This window comes from Tupaia chinensis, unplaced genomic scaffold (genome assembly GCF_000334495.1).
Source record: "Tupaia chinensis unplaced genomic scaffold, TupChi_1.0 Scaffold000096_1, whole genome shotgun sequence".
In the NCBI taxonomy this organism is placed as follows: Eukaryota; Metazoa; Chordata; class Mammalia; order Scandentia; family Tupaiidae; genus Tupaia; species Tupaia belangeri.
Window position 1 is genome coordinate 1,579,455 of NW_006159558.1, and position 11,159 is coordinate 1,590,613.

The following is an 11,159-nucleotide window of genomic DNA, read 5'->3' on the forward strand; positions in this document are numbered from 1 at the left end:
ATGAATAAAGACGGTCTTTCGATGAGAGCATGTGTAGGCGCTTGAGTTTCAGCTCTTTGGTAAGATCTGGGAGAGCCCAGTTCTCGCAGTGGAGGCTGAGGGTTGGAGATTCCACTATTGGACTTGGAATGCCATTGTCTGAGTATTGTATCGTCTCCGTGGAGGTGTGCTTTCTCACCATGCCTATTTCTATTCATTGGTGTGCAAAGGGGAACACCTACCAAGGTACACTCAACATTGAAAATTAGGAAATTCCATATTATCTTCATTGCTGTATGTCTGAAAATAAACATCAGGATGAAGTTGTTTGGAGAGTGGTAAAAACTGGGACAGAATATATGGAAGAAATCGTTATTATTGAGGTGCGTTTCTTTTTGACTTCTTTTTTTTTCCAGGAGTGGCAGGGGATTTTGTGATGCCCTTTTTCTGAAGTTGGAATTGAAGTTAAATAATGTTTTACTCATAGCCAATGGATTTAGGCTGATAAAGTTACAATGTTTCTCTAGCAATAGCCTGGCTTCTGTATTTTATGCTGTGTATTAAATGCATATATACAGACAGATCTGTTTATATATATATACACATGTATATGTGTCAGTAACTACTGTAACTATGTCAGTTTTCTATTGTATCTTACAGCAGGGCATGATATGACACCCAGCGTGCTTGTAATTTAGCTCAAGGAATTTTCTAGGATAGTGCATTAAAATCCCATGTACCATACTGAGGTATTTGCTTGGATTCTTTTGCAATAAGAAATCACTTTTACAAGTATAAAAGGAAGAATGGGATAATTTTATGGCGTTCTTTGAAATTGCTACTTTAGTGCAATTCAAACCCAATTAGAGGGGCCAGGCTAAATATTGTATTTGGTATAACCTCCATTGTAAAAGAGAATTGTGATAAATGCTCGCTGTTAAGTATCAGAAATCGGAAATATACTCGTGCTTATAATTCAGTGTCCTGCTTACGTAGCGTTTCAATCTCACCAGGAGCCTATAGTCTTGGTCCTGAAATCTGCCCTAAATTTTTAACTAGTATTCCTGTTTGTTTGGCTAGAATTTCTTTCAGAAAATACACCAACACTCTATTTTCAAATAAATTTTTTAAACAAGCTAATGAAAATATGTGAAATAGAATAAGAGGAAATGCTTGGAAAAAACTAGAATAGAAAAACATATCATTGAATTGATATTGGTTATATTTGACACATATTTAAATTGAGAATAAACATTTTTATCTCTAATGGGGAGGTTTTAAGTTTCCTTATTAGAAAATTTCATATTAGAAACTTAATGTTTCTCTAGCAGCAGCCTGGCTTCTGTATTTTATGCAGCGTATTAAATGCATTTTATGTTATTAAGTGGCATATCCTTTCCATTTTATATTACTGTCAGTTTTATAGCCTTCTCCTTCTTTCAATATCTTGTCCCGGCTCTTACCTTTTCGAGTTATGGATTATGTCACTTATATTTATTGAGTGCCTGCTGTAAACCAGAAAAGAGAAGCACCAGTAAGAAATGTTAGAGTGAATAAGACTGGCTACTAATCTTCTGTATGGGTTAATTTTTTTTTTTTTTTAGAGGTTTTTGCTATAGGGCACGTGCGCTCGCCAGACTGACAGAGAGAGACATAGAGACAGAAAGCGAGAAATCACCCCCCAGGGGGGATGGTCACGCCGCAATCCCTTCTCCTCCATTCTCCTCTCGGGATCTTAGGCATGCACGCACACGCGCCTAGTGTGAGTTTTAAGCCACCGGGTCCGGGACGCGAAATGCCATCAACTACGTGGGAGTCCAGCGACATAGCCATTACGCTAACTGCTGGTTCCCTGTATGGGTTAAATTTATATGCAAATCAGCACTAAATGAATTACAAGTTCACTACTTTTTCCACAAATACTGGGCATTGACCTTAAATGTGTGTGAATTCTGAAAAATTCACCATCCTGAACTCAGACACATGGACGAAACCGACGGAACCAGATGTATAGCCAGTTGTGGTTTCGTATGGAAGGCACTGGCAACCTGGCCTCATGCTAAATGGATGAAGGGTGAAGTGCAATAACACCTTTCTTATAAGTTTTCCTAAAATAAAGGGATATGTCAAAGTGTCCTCATTTAATGAAGAGACCCGTCAAATCTAAAATTCAGGTCCAAAATACCAGACTTCTTTTAAGACAAGAGTTTTGCATTTTCCTGTGAATAGTGAATTTTTCCGTGTGAATACTGCTAGAGTTGGTTATGTTTAACTTCCAGGGCTTCGAATTATTTATTTTGGCATTATGGCTTATGGTTTAAACTTTTTCAGCCCTTGGACTTCTCTAAAGCTTTTATCCATACATATATTTAAGAAAATGTGTTAGTTTTATTTATCAGTAAACACCAGACCACGTAAGCCTCTTTACTGTTACAAACATGTTTATAGCCCATTACAATTTTCAAAGTATGTTTATGCACGTCTTTGATGTAATCCTCCTTTGTGAGAGAAAACTGATATGCCGTATTTAGTGCCTTAAATACATAGTGAATCAGAGTGGTAAATGATTCCTGGAGATCGTGTTACTGCCAGGTGGGTACAAAGGCTGGCATCCACGATTTTAGCACATGTTGAATCTACATGAGTTGGTATGAACATTTGCGCTATTTCACAAAAGCTAAAAGGAAGGAGAAAGACCATATTTTTATCTTTCATGATTTTTTTCCCAGCGTGAGTGAAGGGTAGTACCATCTCGGTGTGCAGGAGACAGGCAGGAGGAAGCAAAGTGTGTGCATTGTCTGAGTAGCTTAGCATCTCTGAGAATTGCTTATTGGATGTGTGTTCCAGAGGGTATTTTTTATTTCTTTTCCTTTCTTTTCTGATACCTAGCCCACTCATTGCAGACCATTCTCTTACATACTAAGGAGTTTTCATATTAGTCCATGAGACGTTTTTCAAGTAAATACTATATCTTAATATAATAATTTGCAGTCAGGACTGCCTCAATTCAGACATTAGACCTGAAACCAGATACTTCTGTGAGCTCTGAGTTACTCTAAGCCGTAGGGTACAAAAGGGTCGGCTTTGGAGGGATGGAGTTTTCATGTAGATGGTTGACTCAGTCATGAGTCCTGGCAAAGAGCTGGTCTTTCTATTTTTGACTGCCCCATCTGGTACTCCAACAAAGAATGCATAGACATCAAAAGAGTTGGTAAAATCCAGTTTCCTTGTTAAAGTCAGCAGTCCCTGAGAAAGTAGGTTTTATCCATTTTACAGTCTTATTTGCTAAGACGTTTTTATTTTATAATTATATGTTGTCTTCCGTAAACATGTCTGTCTGTCTGTCTTTCTTTCTTTCTTTCTTTCTTTTTTTTTGGAGAGGATTTTGCTATAGGGTGCATGCGCTCGCCAGAAAGACAGAGACAGAGAGACAGGAAGCAAGAAATCACCTGCCAGAGGGACGGCCATGCCATAATCCCTTCTCCTTCATTCTCATCTTGGGATCTTGGGCACACACGCACCCGGCCTGAGTTTAAGCCACCAGGTCCAGGACTGGAACCGCAGTCGACTATGTGGGATTCCAGCGACATAGCCATTACATCAACTACTGGTCCCCAAGATGTGTATTTCTTAAGGACTGTTCATGTATCTAATACATTTTTGGGTGCTATGCCTAATACTGAGATCTATATACTGTTCTTTTAAACATGTAAGTCAAATAGAAAAATTATATGAAAGAAGTACCAGGGATGTTGAGAGAGATAAGTCAAAATAGCATTCTTATTTTGAAAATCCAATTAATGAACTCACCAGAAAAATAGAAAGTAGGACTGATACACCAAAATGTGCTAAAGATTGGATAAATATTCTTATCTATGGAAGAATAAACGTTCTAAGAAATTTAAAGACTGAATATGTGAAATAGTAGCAGTAACACTAGCAGCATTTTTTATAGGTTTCTGCCATAGAGTGTGTGCTCTCGCCTAAGAGATAGAAAGAGAGATAGTGAGAGGGAAAGTGAGAATTCTTCCTTCATGGGGGATAGCCATACTGTAGTTTCTTCCCCTCCATAACCCTCCTGGGAATTTGGGCACGCACGCATGCACATGCACTCTCTGAGTTTCAAGCCACTGGGTCTAGGACTGAAACTGTGGCCAGTCCAGCACCTTAACTACCATGCCACCTGCAGGCCCCATGGCATCCTTTAATTATGTTTGATTAATTCCTTTTCAGGATGTTATATTCTTTTATGTAGATTTTCTGAAAAGTAATTTTCCACACGTGCTAAAAGAATGTCACTTATTGTAAATGTGACTTACAATAAAACTCGTTTCGTTGTTCATCATAACAGAGAAATGCATCCTAAGGCATTTTTAATACTGATTTAGGGTCCCAATTAGCAACTGCATTTTCAATTGGCGCTCTTGGGCTTGTACCACATGAGGATTTCTTTCAAGTTGCAATATTTGACCAATAATATAAAACTATGCATTTGTAAAGACTTAGCTGTACATTTATACTGTATTTTATCTATTTGAGATAGGATTAAAAGTTATTTTAGATGGTATATTATGAGCTCTCATTAAATAATATTGCTATAAATATTTTATCATTAGGTTAACCTTATTAAAGGATGTTTTCCAAATGTTTTGTTTGTTCTTTACTTAACTTTATTTATTTATTAATTTTAATTAATTAATTTATTTTGCATTCATTCACTGAACATCATCACAGCATACAAAATGCAGTTTCCCATCCAGAATGCACTCTATAGTGGCTTAGTCATACATGTTATCATCAATGAATAATTTTCCATTTCTTAGAAATGGGATATAGATATGTACATACATATATATCCTATTTCTCACCCTTTGCCATTTTCTACCCTCCTCCCACACTATCTCTGGCATCTGCAGTTGCTTTCTTCCTTTTTTTCCTTTTTCCCCCATATTTTATTGATTCATAAAATATCTTAATTGATCTAACTATTTTCAATAGCAAGTTCAGCTGATATATATATATCTGTGAACAAATGTTTGACTTTAGGCATGAAACTGTGAGAAAAATGTTTGACTTTAGGCATGAAACTGAGTAGAATGAATATACTATAAAATAGCACTTAGCTGAGGTTATATAGTTTACTGCAGTCATTAAAATATTTTAATATTTTTTTAATTTCAAGAAAGGCAGTTTTAGCTTTAATAAAATGTTTTTTTCATTGCTTACCTACACATAAAACTACACACACAAACACATACACACACACCGTATAGTGAATTGAATGCTCAGAAACAAAATATACCATAAAAATGCTTTCTAAAGGTGAAGATTTAAAGAATATTTTTAGATTAAAATTTAAGCAGTATCATTGTAAACTTAAGTTATTGTGAAACTGAAGTAACTTGGCTGAAGTGTTTGCAGTAAAACACATATATTCTTTATAGCCCAGTTCTCTTGGGTGATGAATCTTTGGGAAGTTTGCTTTTAACTTCAAATGCTCGACAATCATTTATTTAACTGCGGAAATGTCATAGGAGAAAAAATGTAGGATTATACAGTTTAAAGGCCCTCAGAGTTTGAAGAGCACTTGGAGGTCATTTATTCCATTAGGCTAATACCATCTCAACATGTGCCCATTCCAGTCTTGGAATTCCTCTAGCGATGGCCACTCACTATCTCTTGAAGTATTTTTTTCCCTTTGAATAATTCATGCCTTCTACATTAATTGTTACAAGATCTGCATCCCTATTAAGTTCATTTCCTGATAGTGTCTCTGACTTTGAAATCACATGAGAATATGCTTAGCCCTTCTTCAGAGCATGGCTTGGAAGACCGTGATTATGGCTCCAGTCAATGCCCAGGACACTGTTCCAGTGCCAGTTGCCATCGTTCCGTAAGCTGTCTTTCTTGGCCCTGCAGTGGCCCTTCTTCCCCTCAACTTTGCCTCAGATACCGTCAGCAAGTGTAGAAGAACAAATGCTACCTTGTGGCCATCTGGGTTCATTGTAGGTTTTCTTGACAATAAGATAACAACAATGGGGACCAGCAGTTAGCGTAATGGCTATGTTGCTGAACTCCCACGTAGTCGACCACGGTTCAAGTCCCAGACCCAGTGGTTTAAACTCACGCCGGGCGCGTGTGCGTGCATGCCCAAGATCCCGAGAGGAGAATGGAGGAGAAGGAATTGTGGCATGGCCATCCCCCCTGGGGGGTGATTTCTGACTTTCTGTCTCTCTGTCTCTCTCTGTCTGGCGAGCACATGCGCCCTATAGCAAAACCCTCTCCAAAAAAAAAAAAGATAACAACAATGTTTATAATAATAAAGATAATAATAAAAATTCATTAACGGGTTCTGTGCTCAGTGCTAAACTTTTTGTATTCAACATTTTAATTACCCCAAACCCATATGACATGACATGTCTGTTTTACGTTTGGGGAAACTGGGGCTTAGAGGGCTAGAATTGGAACCCAAATCTGTACTTCTAACTCCTGTGGATTCTGATACCAATGGGAACCATACAGTCAGACATAATGCCAACTCTTTTCACATGTGGCTCCCTCAAACCTACAAATCAATTAGCCTTACCTTAAATTTTCATTTTCTTTTTAACTTTAATGAAGGGGTTTATCTTCAGTTCCTGTGAGGTGATTTCATTAGTTGATACTATAGTTATCTTATCTGGGTCTTAATGTGTTGTCCAGTCTAATTACTGCAGCCACTGCTCCTCATCGTTTGAAGACTTGAAAGGTGCACATACTTGATCTCCATGATGCTTTGTCAAGACATGGCCAGAGCTGGCCCACATCCACTCAGGACGTCACTGTTCATCATGTTTGATCTCCATTCCGAAACCAGGAATGGAGATGTCCCTGGTCACAAGCTTATATCCTTAAGGATTTAAAACTAGATCTATCATGTACTGTCTTTCCAGAATATTCTTTTAACCTCTCTACCTAATGGTACCTTCATATCCTATTCTAGAAGCAGATACTGTCTTTTCCTCAATTCAAAGCAGGAAGTCTCATTTAATAATTAAATTATCATAAAATCTTTACCATATAGGCTTACAGGAGAGTCTAAAGTCTGATGATATCATCCAGTATCAAAGGTATTTTTGGATTAATAGAAGTCAGAACTCTATGAACCCTTAGTCTTAATTTTAAGATCCTTAATAATACTAATTCCAGTGATAATACATAAAAATAAAAGTAGCTGCCAGATGCCAGCCAATGGGATGGTGGTTAAGGTGGCTGGATCCTCATGGCCAGCTGCACAATTTGAGTCCTCAACTCCATGGCTTGAAAAATAACCCAGGCACCTGGGCATGTGTGCCCCAAAATTCTGAAGGAATAAATGGAAAAGGGATTGTGGCATGACCCTTTCCCATCAGGGGAGTATTTTCTTTCTCTTCTCTCTCTTACAAGTGCATATACCCTCTAGCAAATTTAAAACGTAGCTGTTATTGATAGTTTAAAGGAGTAGTATATTGAATTCTCAAGCAAAACAAATATTCTTCAATGGTAGTGTTATGTTTTAAGTATTTAACTTCAACTGTTAAGTTAATTCCTGTTACTTCCTGCTTCATGGTTAATTTCTATCTTCTCTTAGATAACCAGGTTTATGTGTTTGATGTATGTATGTTATCTATGGGATTTCTTTTTTTAATTTTGATTTATTATTTTATGCATTCAAACCCTATACATCACTTAGCTTGTAAAGTGATTTTACCCAACATGAATACACTTCACACCAGTCCAGTTGAAGATAACTATACATGCTATCTATCATCAATAATCATTCATTTCTGTGTCCCATAAATGTCTTGCCTCTCTGTTTTTCTCCTTGATTTCTTTCCTCTCCCTCTCCTCCTTCTTCCACCCTCTTCCCACACTGTCTCCAGTATCCATAACCATTTTCCATGCTTCTATATCCTTTAATCATTCAGTTTCCACTATGGAGTGCAGACAGTTGGTATATTAAGTGGCAATTCTTTTTTTTTTTCTTTAAGAAAGATTTTTGCTATAGGGCACATGTGCTTGCCAGAGAGAGGGAAAAATACAACAAGAAAGGGAGAAATCACTCCATTGGGAGTATGGCCATGCCTCAACCCTTCTCCTCCATTCTCATCTTGGGATCTTAGGCACATAGGCACACAGGCCCAGTGTGAGCTTTCAAGCTGTTGGGTCTAAGATTCGAGCCATGGTTGATCACCATGAGTTTTCAAGTCACTGAGTCTGGGTCTCAAAACACAGTTGACTTCGTGGGAGTCCAGCCATCTTTTTGCCATCTTCTGGTCCCAAGTGGAAATTCTTATACTGGTAAAAGAGATGTCTCTTGCAGGTGAAGTCATTGCTTGAACCATCTTGTAATGAAGCAGATAGCTGAGACTACAAATGAGAAGGAAGACTCCAGGAGACCAGTGAAGGAAATCTCTTTTTTCATCCTCATTTAAAAGAAATGATTAGAAAGTTTAAGAGCACAAAGGACATATGAATGTTTTAAAAGGTGCCCCTTGGAAACAAGCTGTGAACTAAATAAGGCAGTCGCTTTCCCTGGACTCTTATGTAAAAGTAGAACTGCAGACCCAGGGAGAAAGCTCCAAAGTCTATTAGGTTGTTGGGAAGGTCATGATGTACTTTTCTATGTTTTTCTATGCAAAAATGTGTCATGACTTTCCAAACATCCCAATACAGGCTCCCATTTGATGCAATTGATTTAAATGTGTGTACTCCTCAGCTACAAAAGTCTTTAAAAAGTTCATGGAAAATACATATTATTAACCAAAAGTGTACATAGACTTCTAAAAAATTCTGGACCAAAATAAACTCACACTAATTTCGTTTTACCACAGGCTTTTTGCAGTACCCTTGAATGTCTGATTGTTTAAATTACAGCATTCAGGGAAGTGGATTTAAAAGAATCAAAGAAGATTTTATGAGTCTAGTCTTGAGTGAAGCCAGCACCTCTGCTACTCAAGGTGGTACCCGTTGGGGGTAGCCCTCACCAGAGAAAGTGAAACCAAGAAAGTTTCAGTGAAAAATTGTCTCATTTGCTCAATCGTTCCTCAGAGACTGTCTTCTAGGGTTAAGGCTGATAGCACTAGACTTGATTTTATTGAAGAAAGTAGCATATATAAATGCCTCATAAGCAGATTGTATGTGTGTGCGTATCTCTCCCTCTCTGTCTTCAGTGAGCACGTGGAATGTGTGTATGTATGTCATATGTACACATCTAAATTATGTGTATAGATATACACATGGTCTGTTGGCATATAGGTAACTGACAATTTTGTACACACACACATCAATATTGTCTATTTACTTGGCTCTGTACACATTTATGCATAGATAAAAGCTACAAAATTTGTATAAGCACTGGTTATTAATGCTCCAAAAGATATAATAACAAAGTATTAATTTTTGTTTTTGCTGAGTTATCATGTTGATAGGAACTTAAGAACAAAAAAATATAAGTTTATAAAGTTAGATGAAAATGAGAGATATTTCCCTTATAGAAATAGGGGTAGCTATGAAATTTTTGAGAAGCAGATTTCTGGTTGCATGTTTATGCATTTAATAGGCATTCAAAAGCTATGTTCAATCTTTTGAAATTCTTCACTGTTCAAAGTCTGTTTTAAGAGGTCTTGGCCAGTTCCTAATTGGAACTCCCCTTCCTTATTCTTAAAATTATGTGACTATGGGAAGCATGTTTCATTTCTGGCCTATCTCAATGAGCACATCCTCCAGGCCCTCCTGGTGTACTCTACCTCAAGTGAAAATCTCAAATCCCCTTTGGTCATTTCAAGTAAGAACCAATTCTGACATTTGACTTGATGTCCTGCATCAGTTTTCTTTACCATCTGACTTTGAACATTTAAGTGAGGACAAAAATAGAGCCTTCAAAACAGTTATTGTCTTACATGGTAGGTTGTGGTTGACTGTCAGTACTCAACTAATGGAAATTAATTTCAATTTCTTCTTGGGACGTTTTGCAGCTAGTAGTGCTCATTAATTTGGAGATTCTGACATCATTAGAAACTTAGCATTTTATAGTAAGAAAGAATTCATTTTATACCCAAATCCTACTACATATGGTGCATTAGAGTTAGACAAGCCTAGTACCTGAAATTCCTAGGTCCACTGAAGCCTGTGTCAACTCCTAAACTGGGTAGCTGGACCAAGTATGCTCTAGCAGCCACTTGATTCTGTTAAGAAGATCAGAAGTCTCTATTAAAAAAACAAACAAACAAACAAAACAAAACAAAACAGCAGATAATGAAATGATTACATCGCTGGACTCCCACATCGTCGACTGCAGTTCAAGTCCTGAACCTGGTGGCTTAAAATTCACGCAGAGTGCGTGTGCGTGTGTGCCCAAAATTCCAAGAACAGAATGGAGGAGACATGATTGCGGCATGGCTATCTCGCCAGCTCCCCCACCCTCGCCTTCTGTCTCTCTGGTGAGCACACTCGCCCTGTGGCAAAAATCTCTGTTAAAAAAACAAAACAAAACAAAACAAAAATACTCAGAAGAAAGAGGAGAGAAAGTAAAGAGAGGAGGAAGAGAAGGAGCAGAAGGAAGAAAAAGTGAGGCAGGTGCTGAGTGGGAAGTCCCCTGGCTTGTGCTGCTGTTCTCACAGTGTGCTCTACTGAAGGCACTGAGGGGCAAGAGGACAGAGACATCACCTTTCTCCTTTGTTTTACCTTCTCGGTTTTCTAAGGACATTTCAATATATGTTTTGTTCATTTAGTGTGACTATCGTATAAATTTCATCATGGAGCATGGCCCATGAGCTACCGGTTCGGGGCTCTTTGTGGAAATGAGGCCCATGCTGTGGGTCTGAGGACTGGGACCCTTGCAGGAAGCCCTTAAAGTACAGGCCACGGTCTGCTCTGTACAGCTGCTCTGTACCAAAGGTCGCAATGGTGAGACCCAGAGTGGTTCTCCATGATTTTGAAATTTAGCCCAATGGTCCCTGACATTTTTGGAATTCAAACACTTGTTATATCTCAAAAGATATGTGGAATGCTGTCATAGGGTGGCCAGTCTTCTATCAATACTTTGCAAAGAATTGCCTCCTGCCACTTCAGAACACACAGAAAAGGCAGGTAGGAAATAACCACAGAATATAGGACAGTGCTTTCTATTGAAAAAAAAAAAAAAAAAAAAAAAGGCTTTT

General features: G+C 38.0%; 1 protein-coding gene across 2 annotated transcripts in view; it reads left to right on the forward strand.

Annotated features, from left to right (window-relative positions):
- LOC102497482 (catenin delta-2) overlaps positions 1-11,159 on the forward strand; it is a 445,613-nt gene that overhangs the window by 41,237 nt on the left and 393,217 nt on the right. The gene's annotated exons all lie outside the window — the stretch shown is intronic.